Source organism: Sinohyriopsis cumingii, chromosome 7 (genome assembly GCF_028554795.1).
Source record: "Sinohyriopsis cumingii isolate HCF-2022 chromosome 7, ASM2855479v2, whole genome shotgun sequence".
Taxonomy (NCBI): domain Eukaryota; kingdom Metazoa; phylum Mollusca; class Bivalvia; order Unionida; family Unionidae; genus Sinohyriopsis; species Sinohyriopsis cumingii.
This window is the reverse complement of record NC_142967.1, coordinates 33,381,597-33,400,199: the sequence shown is the minus strand read 5'-3', so window position 1 is coordinate 33,400,199 and position 18,603 is coordinate 33,381,597.

The following is an 18,603-nucleotide window of genomic DNA, read 5'->3' as shown; positions in this document are numbered from 1 at the left end:
TCTGTTTCAGTGATTCATTACGAGTTTCTGTGGTGAAAAGTTGCGATAATAATCCAGCAGGTTTTATCTGTACAATTCGCTTTCCTTTGTTCGATTAAAGGTTATAGAATATATAAGTGGGCTAGATGCTAAATGAAATCATCTTTATCCCAATTGTTTTTTAAAGTCTACATAATAAATGCATTTGTAAATGAATATACCTTAAATCAACGATATTTCCCAACGGTCAAGTACCAATATATTTTCAGCTCATTGGAAAGGTGAAAACATCCTTGTTCCTTGGAGGCTTTCCGTTCACCTTCCATTACTTTTCTCAAATGTTTTTCTTCTAGAAATACTCGAAATTACACTGGCAATATTGGGAATCAATATTAACATACCATTAGCAATATATTTTAGGTTAAAAAATAAGCAAACAAAGAAACTCTTCAGCCCCTTCCCGCCAAAAATCATTAAACGAAAAAAATAAAAATAAAAAAATTAAAAAAATGAACGCTTAAAATTAAACGACTAACATGGTATAAATATTGATTTAAACAAATCTCTTCGTGTGAAAAAGTCAATCCGATTTCTGATTACTTGAATGTCAATGATGACGATGGAGTACAATCATTGATAATATTGACAGGGTACTGAATAATAGTCGTGGTATTTCAAGAAGATGTCTATTTTTATAAGCCAAATCCTTCTGCTTTCTTCGCCTTCTCTTTACTCTACTTTTCAGAAATTTCACGTTCCTTTAGTTTAATCATAGTCTGGCATGACTCCAGGAGATGTACAATGATCAAGATAACCACGTTCAGATTAAAGTTTTCATGACTCCAGGAGATGTACAATGATCAAAATAATCACGTTCAGGTTAAAGTTTTCAAGACTCCAGGAGATGAACAATGATCAAGATAATCACGTTCAGGTTAAAGTTTTCATGACTCCAGGAGATGTACAATGATCAAAATAATCACGTTCAGGTTAAAGTTTTCATGACTCTAGTTGATGTACAATGATCAAGATAATCACGTTCAGATTAAAGTTTTCATGACTCCAGGAGATGTACAATGATCAAAATAATCACGTTCAGGTTAAAGTTTTCATGACTCCAGGAGATGTACAATGATCAAGATAATCACGTTTAGGTTAAAGATTTCATGACTCCAGTTGATGTACAATGATCAAGATAATCACGTTAAGGTTAAAGTTTTCATGAAACAAAGTTAAGCGAGGGATGGATGACAAAATAGCAAAACACCTCCCCAAACAAGCAAAAAATAAAAAAAAAACAAACAAGAATGCTACATAAAAAGTACATAACACAGCTTTGCCAGGTACATAGTTTAATCTGCTAGCCATGCTACCTAAACATCATTTTCCTGTTCTCCACACTAAATCTAATTTCTCTGGACTGGATGGCTAATAAGGAGTTGCATTTCTGTCAGTAGTAAATGAAAAAGCAACAAATCACTAAGGGTCTGGAAAATGGATGACAACAGTGGAAAATTTACTGTTTTTTAAAGGAGTGGTTAAGTGATAACGAGTTCAAAACGTTCGATCCCATCGCTAAATCCAATGTGATTGAAATCAGACTTCGCTCTTCCTACGTGTAGATCTGATAGACACCGGTAAGTGGTCATGCTATGTCGACCTTGTAGATCACGAGACAAATCACAGCTTTCAAAATTTCTGAAAGTTGCTCACGTCATTCCAAACATACTGCTGTTACAACGAGTCCCCGCACTGCAACGTTTACCTGACTGGCTAATAAAAGTAAGCAGACCTCATTAAAACATTAACTTTTATTGGCGTCTGTCAAAACCTCCACTTCGGACTTAAGAGATCGTATTTTAATCGTATAGCTTCCGTCTCCTGGCAGCTACTGGGTTATAATCTTCTTGAGTATGAAAAACTGCTTGTTTCCGTGCTTTTCTCATCACTGCTTATAACTCCTATCATATATTAGCAAATCTTATGTTTAACAACCATCGGGCAGAAAAGGTGGCAAGTTAAAACAAAGAGCATAAATGCAGAACTCTCTTCCAGTAATGCCGCAGAATTTGATGCCTTGAAACTTCTTTCTAACATTGCTGAAAGTGCGAAGCAATATTACACATACAAGAAAAGACTGACACGCTCACCAACACACACACACACACACACACAAAGAAAACGTCAACTGAGAATTATATTCCCCTGTCTGTCTGTCTGTATGTCTGTCTGGGATAACGAATCACAGAGATAAGGTGGTGGTGTACAGCTCTGTAATAGGACCCATATCTAACTCGTGCATATCTCTTAAAGGGTTTAACCAAAACAAAACTACGTACGTTGCTAATATCAAATTACAGTCTAGAACACGTTCTTTTTGATGGTTTCGATTTTCCACGATTAAAAAACAACAGTATTCTGATGCAAGCACAATTCAAAAGTATTTGAAAGAAATGCCGTTTATATAATATATTTTCACATTATAGATTAAGTAATTCACCTGTTTGCCGTAGTCTTTTATACCACTGTTGTGAGTCTCTAGAATGAAGATGAAGCCTATGGGGAAAACCAAAGCGGAGACGAATATCGTTGAAGATCTGTTCGGTAGTAGTCTTGGCAGACTCGTTCTTTTCGGCATAAGCTTGGGCATAATGTTTTTAGTGATCCATGATGATAAGCATACATTCATATCATAGATATCAATTCCAATGGACACGATGAAATAATGGATTAAAGAGAGGCTTTAAAGTGGTGCAATGGTCGATTGGACTTAATACACTCACACTGCTGTGCCACGTACTGTTCAATGTCAGCTGCCATTTTCGTCCAAAGGAACCGATCCCTAGACAAACTGCTAACCTTGTATGCCCATAAATATACCACGATGAACAACCACTTGTCGAAATTTATGCAATAGCTAACTCCAGTTTCCCAGAATGCATGTGCTAATTATTTTCAGGAATTTGTGAATGCACAAGCGACTACAGCTAACTTTACCTTGTCTTGAGTTTGATATAGCACCAAACATTCATTCACATGTAACACAAAAGATTTTGAAAGTACGGGTATGCCATTAAAAGAGAACAAAGCAAACAGTCAAATAGCTCCTCTATATTTTTTACGTGTTCGGCCATCCACATTCTTCTCTGACTTTACAAGGTCTGTCAGCCTTTTCTAGCTCTGGCCTTCTTCCTAGCAGGTCTTTCTGGATCCTCCTCGATTTTAAACAAGTCGTACAGAGATTTAGACCTTCTGGAAAAACCTGGAATAGAGCTACTGCAATATATGATGAAATCCATCAATCTCCGCACATCACCAACTGTAGTGGGTGTCTTTGTTTTCAGCACAGTCACAGCTTCCAGATCCTTTGGATCAATGGCTTAGCCATCAGCAACGACTAGATGTCCGAGATAATGGACCTGTCGTTGGAACATAAAATACTTTAGTGGCTTGAACTTGATACCCTTTTCTTGCAGGCATCTCAAAACTATCTTCACTTGTGTTAGATGTTCCGCAAATGTAGGGCTGCGCACAAGTACATCATGAAAGTAAGGTTAACAGATTTCATCACGAAGCCCTTCCAAACACGCATTCACAAATTTCTAAAACGTTTCAGGTGCTCAAGGTAAACCAAATATTATTCTGTTGTACTCATACCCAAGGTGTCACAAAAGCAAACATTCATTCACAAATTGCTGAAACGTTTCATGTGCTCCAGGTAAACCAAATATTATTCTGTTGTACTCATACCCAAGGTGTCACAAAAGCAGCACACATCTGCATTTTTCCTGAATTAAACCTTGATTGCGTATTTTGCTCAGATCCATCCGTGAGAACCATTTTTTGCTTGCCAGTCCTTCCAATGCATCACTTATAATTGGCATGGGATGTCGATGTCGATTTTGTATTGTCTTCGAATTCAACTTCTTATAGCCAATACACATTCACATGCTTCTATCCTTTTCCTCACACAAACTACAAGGTGATCGTGACTTACGAATCCACTTCTTGCCGACTATTTCTTGAATGTAATCTTTACATTTTGAAAAAGAGGGTTAGGAATAAACACAGATTTGTTGTCGATGAAGTTGACACCCATCAGTAAACCGACATTACATCCAATGTCGTCCTCATTTCGATAGAATGATCTTCATTCTTACTTCAACATGAGTCGAGTTGCAAATTCTTGTGTAGGATCTTACCCACTGTGTGAAAGATCAACTGAGCAGATTGTATTCTTATACAGTATCCTTGTTTGGGCATTTACTGTTATCCCCAGGCAATAACCATTTGGTTAACATTTCCGCCTGTACATCTAGTCACACAACTGTGATCTCAAAGTATGCATAAACTGGGGCGCTTATGCAGACTCTTATCTCTGCCAGTTGGATTTGTTATGACAATAATTTTTGAAGGGATTTGATCTAGTTTCAGTTTAACCAGTGTTTCCTGGACCTGACGTTACGACATATATCAGTCAACTGTGGACATTAGCAATATCCGAGTGTCCTTGGCCCTTACTAGGTCATGTATACTTGCTTTATTGACCTCTGACGAGTGGTTCGGGACTGTAAATTTAGGACGGCCCGTTTCAGCAATACCGATGTGATCACTTGACATGCCCTCTACCAATATGGCCACTAATGAAGCTTCCCTCTTGCCTAGAGTAGGTATTGCTGTGCACAGAATATTTGCCCGGCATTCTCCATTGAGATCTTCTATGATCTATTTGAGGGCATTGTACCCAAGGATAGGGCGGTCCACTCCAGCAATAGCTGTGACAAGAAAATGACCAAAAATGTCGAGTCATTCCTACTGACGGAATTCTCCCCGTCTCCCAGTTGAACAGCTAGTCCAATGAACTCATCGAATGATATGTCATGCACATTTACAGGAAAAATATGGAGGCCCCTTCTGACGATTCCTGTAGTCTTTAGCTGGGTATAAAGAAAAATGTACTCACAGCGAAACCACATGAATCAACAAAAACTGTGCACTAGTATCCCAAATAATCCTGGAAGCCACCCAATTCAATTTGCAAAGGACATCAGAATCCCCACCCCAAACAACAACTAGATAATATTTCATAAACATTATCTATTAGTTCACAGACACCATGCTATATGGACCTTTCCCATGTATCGGCACATTTTATGGTTCAATCACGTTTCTTTGCAACGTCTTGTGACTCTTTGGCACAACTTTGAGCAGTATAATATGACAACCTTTACACCTAAAGAGTTTATCAAACTGTTTGGCATAATGTGTACACTTCTGGGGACTGTTGTTGTCCGTGGTCGCTGCTTGTCCCCCCCCCCCCCCCCACAAACAACCCTTTCTCATTTCCCTGTCGTTGTTGAGTTATCATACAGCCTCTCTTGAAGTATTCTCAACCACACCATCTCCAACAATGTTTGCAGGATAGACCCGTGCCTGCAGTCGAACAGTTCTGGTACTCCAACGTTTTTGTTCTTGGTCTAGGAGTTTCACTTTTATCACTTGGGTCTTGCTCAGCTACTTGGGTCTTTAAGTCCTTTACATCAGCCACCAAAAACCATCCTGTTTCATGTTTTCATGCTTTTTGACTGCCGTGTTTAGGTTGCCTCTTAAAGCGTTCACATTTTTATGTTTCCTAAGTTGGCTTGGCGTTCAGTCTCCGACAACATGTTATTTAATACTTGTACAAGCTCTTTATTTTCGACCATCTCTTTCTTAAGAAGGGTTGCAACTCATGGCAGTTTACGTCACTTGGAAGGCCTGTATACATCGTATTAAGACAGTTTACGTCACTTGGAAGGCCTGTATACATCGTATTAAGACAGTTTACGTCACTTGGAAGGCCTGTATACAGCTTATTAATACAGTTTTCATCACTTGGAAGGCCTTATACATCGTATTAAGACAGTTTACGTCATTTGGAAGGCCTGTATACATCGTATTAAGACACATACTTTGCATTAAGTTCAGGTTGTAAGGTATCCAGTGCTTGGCAGCATACGATAGTTTTGACGCATGTCAAGACCTGACAAGACCTGACATAAAGTCCAATGGCTCTTCTTTTGAATTTTGACTGGCAATGTACAATCGTTGGTACAACTCTGTTCCTGACGTCTCTAGATAATGTGCACGAATAACACTTTCCATAGTGTCTAAGTTCTTACTTTTAGCTCGCTTCTCAATTTCTGCCTGGCTGGGTAGCACTTATGACACCTCCCACCTCTTATGACTGTGAAACACCATTATTGAGCTCAGTTTATATCTGCCCACAAAGCTGAGGCCAACTATCTGACCCGAAATCTTAACGTCCTTTCTCCACAAGGTGGGGGGACTTTTTCAACGGTCATGTGTTCTGTTTTTAATGGGGACATATGAGTAACTTTACCTGGCTTTGATTTCACACTCACTAATTATGTTTTCCATGGCCTGGATGTTTTCCTGTGTCGATCGAAATCCTTCCAGTTTCTTCCAGGCGCTCACCAGTTATGATGTACTTTTGAGAGAGTGACGTATGTAAGGTGAAGTTGTTTGCATTTGAAACATGCACAGTGGAGAGAATGTTGGCATACCTCTACGCTACATTGATGTAATGTGGCTGACATTTCTTTGGATATTGTACTTATGGAAATTTTATATGATCTAAGTACACTGCTAACTAAAATGACTGTTCCCTTTTGCTATCACCCTGAATTAGCATAAAGTACACCATCTTGGTATCTATTAAAATTGGAAAAATAAATTTTGCCCAACTTGACAATACCAGCTTCTGAAAGTGCAATGGATGAATTACCAAATATATACAAATGAAAACAAGTTAACGGTTCTTTTCTTTTCAATTTACTTCTGAAGTCCAGGACGTGAAAATGACCAAGAGGAGCTAGTAGGTTTTTGAAAGGTGCACACATGGAGTAAGGCCAAACTGTATACTCTATAACCCATATTACAGCCATCAATCATACACCAAAGTAAATGGAATTAAAGGTTCTTGGAACAATGCCTAAGATACACAAGGTCCTTTTTTAAATAGCCAGTATTACCAGTGAAGAAACCCTGGGAAATTCTTTTTCTTTAAAATTCTAACCCTTCGCAAAATACGAAACTGTAGAGCGCCACCGTAAGTCCTTAGGTCCCAAAGGAGATTATCCATGTCATTTTATTTGTCCAAATGTCATAGATACGCTTTAATCAATCAGAGCAAATTGGATCTACAAAGTTTCTCTATCTGGACTGGTGGTACCACTTCTTTTAATTTCCTTCAGGTTATGTGATGCTTCCAAGTACAATCTTACTTTACCACCATCATGCAATCGTCATTTATCTTGAACCAGCTGCGATCTCAACAACGTGGTCTATCTATTATGAATAGTTTGATAAACAACTCGAATGATGGAAAAATACCTCTCTAGAGGAATCTCACAACACATAACCAATTACCAAACAAGGAATTAAGTAAGCACAAACCTTTGCAAAAAAATTGCTTCAAAAAATTCATTAATTATAGAGATAATTTTATATGAATTAGATAAACTTGATGTTATAACGGCGAAATTCCGAGACGATATGACTTCTAAATTCCTTAAAATCTTATATCTTGTGCATTCGATTTTGCTTATGTAAGGTTTTTTAAAAAAATTCTCGTCTCAGTTGATTTTTCGCCTTCGCTAATGTAATCTTTTTTAACAGTATTTTAACATATTTTTTTCCTCAAAACAATCTAAAACTGGTAAAAGTAACTCCTACAAACAAGCATAAAGAAGAATCCAACATAATTCATTCTCGATCAATACCAGTTTTATTTTCAGTGTCGAAGATATTAGAAACAAAAGGTTGTAATGAATTTAGAAGCTTCATTGAGTCTTCCAATCTACTGCTTTTAAAACAATCGACTTTAAATGTCATTAATGACACACTGCACCATCTAGAATTTTTTCTCGACCTTAAGACGCAAAAACCTTCCTAGTCACATGATCTAGTTCGAAAAACTCAGACTATACAGTGTTAACATTTACCTATCTAGAAGTCAGTCAAGCTTTATCTATCTAGAAGTCAGTCATCCTTTAACTATCTCGAAGTCAGTCAACCTTTAACTATCTAGAAGTCAGTCAACAACACGTTTCTATTATAAATAAATGAAACAGATAAGAAATAGTTAAGTGCTCCACAATACTCAATTGTCAACATATGTCTGTCTGCCGTCTATCAATGATACGACATAGTGCTCTTCACCACTAATATGTTCGCAGACAACACAGGAAAAGCCAGTCGATAACTAAATTAAAATCAGGACTTGATTTATGCAATGTAGCCTAAACCCCATGATCATAGATAGTCCTTTCAAAGTAAAAGCTCAGAAAGAAAATTTTCAGTTAATTCTAATCGTCAAAGAAGTAAATATGGAACAGTTTGAAAACAAAACAATAGATACGGAATAGTATGAAAACCAAAAATGTACATACGTATAAACTCAAATCCATGCCAAGTAATTTTTTTTTTAACAAAACCAAAATTCCGAATTTTATATTTTTTAAACATTGTTTTCCGGGGCAAAAGTGTATACAATTCAGTTCCAGCTTGTCAGCTGACTCACGCAAGGTCTTATAAACGATCTTAATCAACATTTAAAGAAACAATAATTTGTACATAGCTGTACAATTCGACATTACTTCTATTTATACTTATGAAGTTTCATTTACTCACCTGTAATGCTTTATACAGGCTCACTACTGATGTTTATTCGAGTCATATATAATGTACACACCTGTAATTCTTTATACAGGTTCATTAATAATCTTTATACGAGTCATGTATAATGTACTCTCCTGTAATGCTTTATATAGGTTCACTAATGATCTTTATACGAGTCATATATAATGTACTCACCTGTAATTCTTTATACAGGTTCATTAATAATCTTTATACGAGTCATGTATAATGTACTCACCTGTAATGCTTTATACAGGTTCACTAATGATCTTTATACGAGTCATATATAATGTACACACCTGTAATTCTTTATACAGGTTCATTAATAATCTTTATACGAGCCATGTATAATGTACTCACCTGTAATGCTTTATACAGGTTAACTAATAATCTTTATACGAGTCATATATAATGTACACACCTGTAATTCTTTATACAGGTTCAGTAATAATCTTTATACGAGCCGTGTATAATGTACTCACCTGTAATGCTTTATATAGGTTCACTAATAGTCTTTATACGAGTCCTGTATAATGCACTCGCCTGTAATGCTTTATATAGGTTCACTAATAATCTTTATACGAGTCCTGTATAATGTATTCACCTGTAATGCTTTATACAGGTTCACTAATAATCTTTATACGAGTCACGTAATGCTTTATACATGTTCAGTAATAATCTCTATACGAGTCCTGTATAATGTATTCACCTGTAATGCTTTATACATGTTCAGTAATAATCTCTATACGAGTCCTGTATAATGTATTCACCTGTAATGCTTTATACATGTTCAGTAATAATCTCTATACGAGTCCTGTATAATGCACTCGCCTGTAATGCTTTATACAGGTTCACTACTAATCGTTATACGAGTCCCGTATAATGTACTCACCTGTAATGCTTTATACAGGTTCACTAATTATCTTTATACGAGTCCTGTATAGGGGGCCCCGAGTGGCCGAGTGGTCTAAAGCGCTCTTCGTTACGGATCACTGCCATCTCACCTCTGTCTGCGGCGGTTCGAGTCTAGGATTCAGCCAATGTGGGTATGTGAGAAAGCTTGCCAGTAGCTTCTCGTGGGTCGGTGGTTCTTTCCGGGGTTTTCACGGGTTCTTCCTCCACCATTAATACTGGCCGCCATGTATAGCCTATCGTGTGCTGAAAAATGGCGTTAAACCCCACAACAACAACAACAACGAGTCCTGTATAATGTACTCACCTGTAATTTGATAGTTTTATAGTTGCAGAGTATAGATACATTATCTAATTTAATAACGTGCATCATACAAATGTAATATCTGGAGAACAGTTTGATGACAACTTGAGCTTCATTTTTTAAATAAAGTTCTTCTTCTTCTTCTTCTTCTTCTTCTTCTTATTATTATTATTATTTCTAGGGAAATGCCCGATCCATTGCAGCTTTCGAGGACGAATGAATATTTCGCGTTATATAGGAAATATATGCTTGTGTAATGATCCTGATTATTAGGTTTCGTCCCCTTGAAATTGCTTATACTGGAGAATGAACCTAAGCGTAGCAAAGGTATCATATAGTGCCTACAAGGTGAATCAGGGGTCATGGTCTATATAGATTTGTACCCTGGAATATCGTATTAACGCTAGATATGATTCATAGGGTCAGGTTAACGACATAAAGAATAGAAGTGCACTGTCTTCTATTGCATCAGCTAACAGGTCAATGTCAAAGAACTCGACCGAGTTTTGTATGATCACTATTGGGGTAGATAATAGGGTACCCTGGGACATCGTATTAACTCTCTTGACGAATACCGTTTTGAATTCTTGTTTAAAGTTGTAAATATTACATTTAATAACCATGCACTATTTGTAATATTTGTCACGTGTATTCTATAAGCATTACAATACTTATGATAATAAACTATTGAATTGAATTGATAAGATCAGAAGAGTCGGGCAACAAAGGTCGACACTAAAAATGCACCGCCTTGTATTGCATCCGCGAAATGACATGTCAAAGAACACGTCCCGACTTGATGTGGATTCACCCAAGATTAAAGTCATTACATGACTGGTCCAGATAGTATGGAATGTATCGTGCTATTTACATTTATGTGAAATATTAATTATGGAATGCAGAAAGGGAAAAACAACTTTGGTGAGCTGCGATTTCAATATATTCAACACATATTACAAATTGCTTGCCATTTTGCTATTAAGAACTCGATACTTGATGTGGTAAGTTCGACGCATAGTCATTTACGCAGCTCGAGCTTGAAACCGGCGAGGAATTAACTTTTATCTAAAGAGCACAGCCAAGCAACACTGCATTTTATCGCTGAAATAATAATATTTATAATGATATTTGGGATAAAAAGAACTGTGAAGGCAATCCTTTGATTGATAGTAATTATTGTTTGTAAAGTTGAAAAACTACCTGGCAATTTCTAAATATAAACATTTTCACTCAAGACAAACTACCAGGAATATTCCCAATATACATTTGTTGTGTGCTTTATTTGAGTTTTAATTATTGGTGCATCATTTTTAAAAATAGAAGATAATTAATTCAGAATGTCTAAACAGTTTGTTATTCTCAATTTACATTACTATAAATTCACAAGCGGACATCTTTGTAGATTAAATGCCGATTACGTTCAGTCTCGTCTTTGCAGCTATGTTGAGGTAAGTAGAAAATTGGTGGCACTGTGTCAGTTTCTTATGATTGCCTTTCGTTGTGCTCATTTCACCTTAGTCCGAGTTTTCTTTGACCCCTGTCACCCCATTTTTGATATTTGGACATTTATGTTGGGGTGTAGGGTCAGAGTCCATTCCCTATCGGAAAATTGGAATTCTCCGACACCATTTGGTGTCGGCATGGGGTAGCCACTTGCTAGCTGGCCCAGCAAACTTTCAACGACCTTTCATCGAGATATACCTGCATGAAATCGATATAAATATGATTTATTTTCTCAAAAAATTGTGTACATAGCATTCGTCATGTCTTTAATCCACTGACGAGACGAAAGTACATCGTTGCTAAAATTTGACCTGGATGTGGCCATTTGCATTTCGAGTCACATGACTATTCAAATTTCGCAACCTACACGTCAATGACATCAGAGGTCATATAGTACCGTGATATCGACAAATAAACAAATTTCCAAAGTTGTTGTACATAGAATCTGGACATATTATACAGAAGTCACTTAATGTTTGTAAATAAATATAATGCACACTTAATTCACAACATATTTATTCTGAGAACAGCGACCAGAAACCGGCCGGTATCGCAGCAAGGTGGAGAAAACCATTTTCAAGAAGTACCGAGCACGTGTCAGCGACGTTTTTGCTGGTATCACGTGACAACTACATTGATATGTGACCTCTGCGTAGTGAGTCTTGTTTCCTTCAAATTGCTGCATTGTTCACAATAAATATTTTGAGATCTTTATGGGTTTTTTTCATCTTTCTATAAAAATGACGTCACTTTCATTCATATGTTTGATTTGTTTTCATACAGCAACACTAGAAATGGTGTATTGTTGATATCACGTGACTATATGACCTCTGAAGTCATTGACATGTAGGTTGCGAGAGTTGTGTAGTCACGTGTCTAGGAATGCAAATGGCCAGATCCAGGTCAACTTTCAGCAACGATGTATTTTCGTCTCGTCTGTCAGCGGATTAAAGACGCAACAAATGCTATGATCGCAATTTCTGAGAAAATAAATTATATTACTATCGATTTCATGTAGGTATATTTTGATGAAAGGTCGTTTAAGTTTTCTGGGCCGGCTAGTAAGCGGCTACCCCTATTTCGTCTATTGGCGTACAATAGGTGGAATTAGGTCACAATTAGTACTTCCAGTTCAGTACCCATGTAGTTTTAGTCTATTTTTAGAACATTGTTTCCTCTCTCATTTTGGTGGTGATAGAAGAGTTAGATTTATGCATTTTTGGTAGGGATTTAAAGGTAATTGTTTATTCGTGAGAATGTGAGTTCAGGGTGTGGTATTCCGTGTGTATTTTGGCGACAGTACACAGTGAGTAATAAGCCCATGGTCATGATCCGGAAGTGAAATCTGTGTTCTGTTTACAAGCTGCTCTGTTGACAGTCCAGCCTCTCAACAAATGCAGGTCAACCTTTGACAAGAACTTCACCGTGAAGTCATCTTTGAAGGTATGTTAGATTAACATATGATTTGTATTGATTGTCACACAGTGGAAAGGTCAGTATTGAGAAACAAATGTAGAGAACATACAGTAAAATTAATTGTGTTCTGTCCTGTCAGTGCAGTATTGGAATAAAGTTTCAATTGGTATAAAATCTTTATTATTAATGATAGATACATGAAATTTGCAGATGTTAATGTATATTGAATTTGAAAATATAAGAATGAAAATTACAATTAAAATTTAATTTTTATTTTAAATTTTAATGAAATTAAAAAATGAAATTAAAAAAAATAAAAAATATCCCTCAAAATGCACATATATAATATATTTTTGGAATTATATATATTCCTACACCATACACAAGCTCCAATGTTGGCTTTTTGTCACATTTTGTCAGAGAAAATATCTTTGTAAGTCAAAATGAGAACTACATTTAAAATAGATGAAGACAACATTCTATTTTGTATTGGCCATTCAAACTATTTATTAGGGGTCCAAGCAGTTAATTTATGTGTTTATGATGGTGTGAATTCCTGAGTAACACGTATCTGCTTGTATAGCCTTCAGTAATTGTTTATAAACATAGTTATAAGGTATTTAGTGAGAGGACAGCGATGAAAACTTTATACTAGAACCTACTCAAGTTCTCTACTAAATCATTTTAATCTGTCTGAGAATGAAATACAGGTCAAAGGGATAAAATATGTTTCCCCCAGGTATATTTACCCTTGGATGTAAGAAAACAGCAAAATGATGTAAGTTGAACACAAAATGCATTCCATTTTATTGTTCAGTTTGGTTAAGATATTGATTGGTGTAGTGTGGCATTGTGGCCTATATGATGTTATGGGAATTCTAATGGTCCATCTTGCTTTATGCATTATTAATTACTAATATTTGTTAACTGACACTGTAAAGATTACATAAGAAATAGTCAAATAGATCATTTGAATTTAACTTTGTACAACTGATCTTAACATGGTTACACGTCCCACATGAACAAATATCCATATATTTTAGAATGTTTGGGATCAAAGGTTCACATTCAGTACACCATATAGGCTGACATTGTACCTATAGTGAATCTGTAAGGCACATTTCTGGCTGTGTGCACTGAAAATATCCCAAAATGTTATTTTCATCATGAATATGCCTATGTATGGTAACATATTTCAATTTAGTACTTTGACAGAGTGCGGTATGGTAGCTTCAGCTGATATCTGATTCCGCTGAATCAATGAGCTTAATAATTGGTAACCAAACACTCTTAAGAATACACTATAAATGTTCAAACAGATCATTTGAATTATGTTTGCACATTTGATCTTAATAAGTACATTGTATATGTCCCACAGATGCAAATTTCCATCCTTGTTTACAAGTTCTGGGGACAAGAATTTCACATTTAGTTGATGATATAGGATTTATTGGTACCTATAGTTGATCTGTGTGGCCACGTTTGGCTGTATTCACTTGCAATATCCAAAATTGTTATTTCCCTCATGAATAAGATTGCTTATAATAATATATTTTAATTTAGTACATTGTCACTTGACTTTCCTGTATACTGGTATGTGCTAATGTTTGCACCAATGATCAAACCTCACCGCACCAACATTGCCTTAAACGTTATGATAAATAGTCTACCTGATCAGTTATTTAACCTGTAAATGGCTAAATATGCTTCCTGAAACCTCATATATTTTTAGGATGACTTTATCAAATACATGGCCATTTCTTCACATATCTGAATGTCTCTCTGTCAATTTTAATGCTTTTTCCCATGTTTGCAACCTTAATGTTATTTTGAAACACATTTTAACTTCATTTACCTACATCTTACTGGTTTCTAGAATTAAGTGACACATATTGTAACTTTTCAGGTCTAGCCTGGTATCTGGTACAAAGTGTTGAAGTTGGATCAGCTTGGAAGCTCTCCAGTAGTCCGGTGGTGATAGCAAGGTTTCGTAAGGGCATGTGCAGTGTGTTGCCATAAGTGACCAAGATTAGTTCATATCACCATACTGATATATAGCGCCTCAAAGACATGGCTTAAGTCTTCATGAGAGGGATTAGCACCATTTTTCAGTAAGGTAGAGCCTCCCTAGAAACTATTTTCCTATCCCATTGTCACCTTTTGTAGTTATCGACATTGAAATGGAATGCATTTTTGCTATAAAACACGGTAGTGGTCCCATCAGAACTTTAAATCTGGGTGTGCTATTAGTTATACAAACAACTGCTTAAGTACCTGACACAATAAATGTGGAACATAGCACCTGTCATTGTTTCTTTTGTGTGACATTACTTACTACACACACGGTTTCTATCCATTTTACATCCTAACCTTACACCACTGATAAATCCATTGCAATATATGTTGAAGGTATTTAGATCGCAACTTGATTGCGAAAATGTTTGTTGCAAAATGCACATGTTTCAGTCGTTTTGTCACACGAATGACAAAAAGTAGCGACAGTTATACTGAATGCGGCAAATATGATTGAAGCCAACCAATTCGAGGTTAGTCCTGTTCTTTCACTCAGTAACCAGACGCACCTATTTTGCAACAAACATTTTCCTCACTTCTTCCGCAGTAAACCAATCCAGAAACGTAAGGGCCTGAGAGGAGTTGAGATGGCTGGTGCAGTACAACATTTTTAAGTTCAGCAGGTCTGGAAACCCGGCCGGGGGGGGGGAAGGGAAAATGTTGGCGGGGGGGGGGGGAAGAAGGGCCCAAATCTGTATAATAAGGTCCCCTGGTGGTTGCTGGTGAAATCTCATTATTTCAATATTAAACAGCACAAACACCATACTCAATGAAGATCATAGCTGTTCCAAAGGAACCATTATTGTTCTTACAGTGTTTTGTACCACTGACCAACAACACCGAGTACTATCGGTGAAAGCTTCTAGCAGTGTTTTACACCACGGACGAAACAACACCGAGTACTATCGGTGAACACAACAGGAGAGCAATTACGGGCAACTGATTTATTGCAACATATATTTAATAAGCTTTCACGAAAAAACCCCATCTTGGTATCCAGCTCAATAAAATTGATTTTTTGTCCTCTTCTGAAAAAACATAGTATCCATCTCAATTAAATGACATAATTGCAGCATTAAACTAATATATTTTTATTATACAAAAATCTTTTGTATGAAAGCTAAATTGGATAAAGGTAATCCGTCCGATTCGTTTGCAACTATGAAAGCCTTCGAGAGAGATATGATTAAATCAATTAGTTTTTGTACTTGGATACACTCATTTTGGACTTCAAAAACCTGATAACTTTATGCAATAGTCAAAAATGAATTTGTTCAGGGCTCCAAGATGCGCATGTTCGGAATGACTGTCAGTGTTATTCACAAAAGAGGCCATACCAGGGGTTCGTTTACTCCAATGTGAGCAGCGTGTGTCTTACCTTTGGTCATCGATCTACTATTTTGGTATTATCGGATATGATAAAATGACTCCATTCTTCCAACGAAATTTAACGAAATGCTTTGATTTTAGTTGTCTAAGGTGGCACGATTATGGACAGATAAGCATATCAATGGCCATTCCCTGAGAAATAATTTGAACGATAAGTATAAGTATACGTCTTAAAATGTATTTCATACCAATATGACTATAAGCAGAATAAAGTTCTGAACAAAATATTTTGGTAAAAAGAGTGCGCTTGAGAGAAACCAAAGTGCGAGCAGCTAAAACGTTGTACATACTGAAAATTGCCAGTAGCAGTTATCACACCATACGTGACTTTACGAAGCCGGATCTCGATTCCGAAAGGTAATATTGTCGAAACATGGGAGCAGTAACCTGCTTTAGTATGTCGTTATTAAGGCATACGCTGTTAATAAAGGCATCGCATACTACAGACACTTCAGAGTCCTGAAACATATGAAACTTGCCCATAGCTAGTCTTATGTCTTGGCTATATCCGAGATGAACCTCCCTTTTTCAGGAGAGTTCCAGACTGGGAGAATGAGCAGATAACCATATTTGGTTTTATCTTGTCTATCAGCGAAAGAATTAAATGCATCTAATAAACAGTTTGGATTACTAAAAAAAAGCGATAATAAAGCGACTCATCGCTTGGTATCGTGAGTAATATATAGGTTAATTATGCACAAAAAGATTCAAGTAACCCAATTTTCTGTAATAGTAATATCGCAACGGAAGAGAGAAGATATGTTTTTTTCGTGATTTATTGGCTCATGAATATTTCAAGCTGGTATAAATATTAGGATCGAAATGTAGCTTCTATTCAAGAAAGAGAACAGTCAACAGGTCTCTTTAAGTAAGTTCGTAGCTGAAAACACTTTAACATCGTAGAGCAAGATGACAATATTTAGCAATTGATGGTTCACAACAATATAACAAATTGAATGCGTTCCTGAGTAGAAAATGATTATGGATATAAGAGTCTGAATGATTATCAGCTGCGATGAAGCGATAACAGCGCAGATTTGTAAAGCCAGAAATTGCCAATAAGCACGAATGATAGAATTGCAAGTATTTCAAAATGACCATTCGAGTCTGATCGTAAACAGACGGACTCGCGCTGATTTACAGTGCATCATGCTCCTTACTAATATAGTTACTTTAATCACGCTATCCGCTTACGACTATATGGTCTTAAACTAAGTAACTTATAGAAGCGAAACCAACACGTTTAGTAAAGTCAACAAATAATTTATTTTTCAAAGACGCAAAGTGAAAACTAAAAAGAACCTACAGTATTGTAAAATAAATCTCAAAATAATCCTTTGTTATATCACAAGTCCAAAAGTATAGAATGTTCCGAATGAATTCCAATATCTTGAATCTGTTGGTGTAACAATAGTCTCGAATGAGCTGATGTACCAATAGTCTTGATGTACACAATGATATAATTCAGAATGTCTTTGAACCAATTCACAATAATTCCAAAGCAATGTTTTAGTTCAAAATGACATTAAGCTCTTTGTAATTTTAATAAACAATATTTTGAATTAATGATTCCTCTCAAATAATAAACGAAAAAAGCTAAAAACTCTTCTTTTAGCCACCCAAAGACTGATATTAAAACTGGAATGAATAATTTTGTTTACCTCATTCTTATAAAATAACGGTCACCTCCCCTATGCAGCAATGGTATGTAGATAATACCACTCTACATGAAAAGTTAACACTTTATACCAGTATGTGAGAGAAACCAGTGGCAGAAAACACCATGCCAATTCCCACTGCTGTCACTTTGCAAGTGCCACAGTAAATCGGTCAACCAAGTGAGTAAATGTACTAATTTACATTCATTTAATAACACCAAAACATGGGTAATGCTATCCACAGCAAATGGATCGTTTCTATATATACATTGATGTAAAATACAAGGCAGCTTTGTGCACATAATTCTATGATAACGGGAAAAACGTTTCTATACTTTGGTGAGAAGAAGGACTTATTACGACTACAGCCAAAGAAAGAAACATCCAAGGACATTGCCGATGTAAGTGAAAACTACTACAACAATTTGAGTGTGCATCTTTCAAACTTGCTTTTCTTTTTTGTGTGACGGGGATAGGATTTTCTGTAACAGAGACAAACACTTATGCTTTACAGACGTGCAATGCTCGGTTTATTCATGGAGTCACGACAAATATGCCATAGAAATGTCCACTAAGGAACCTTAACCCCTAAGCACTTCCCTTTTTATTATAAAATAGCGCACAAGTTTAATTTGCCGTGAAAATAACATTAGACAAGATATCTGGGCG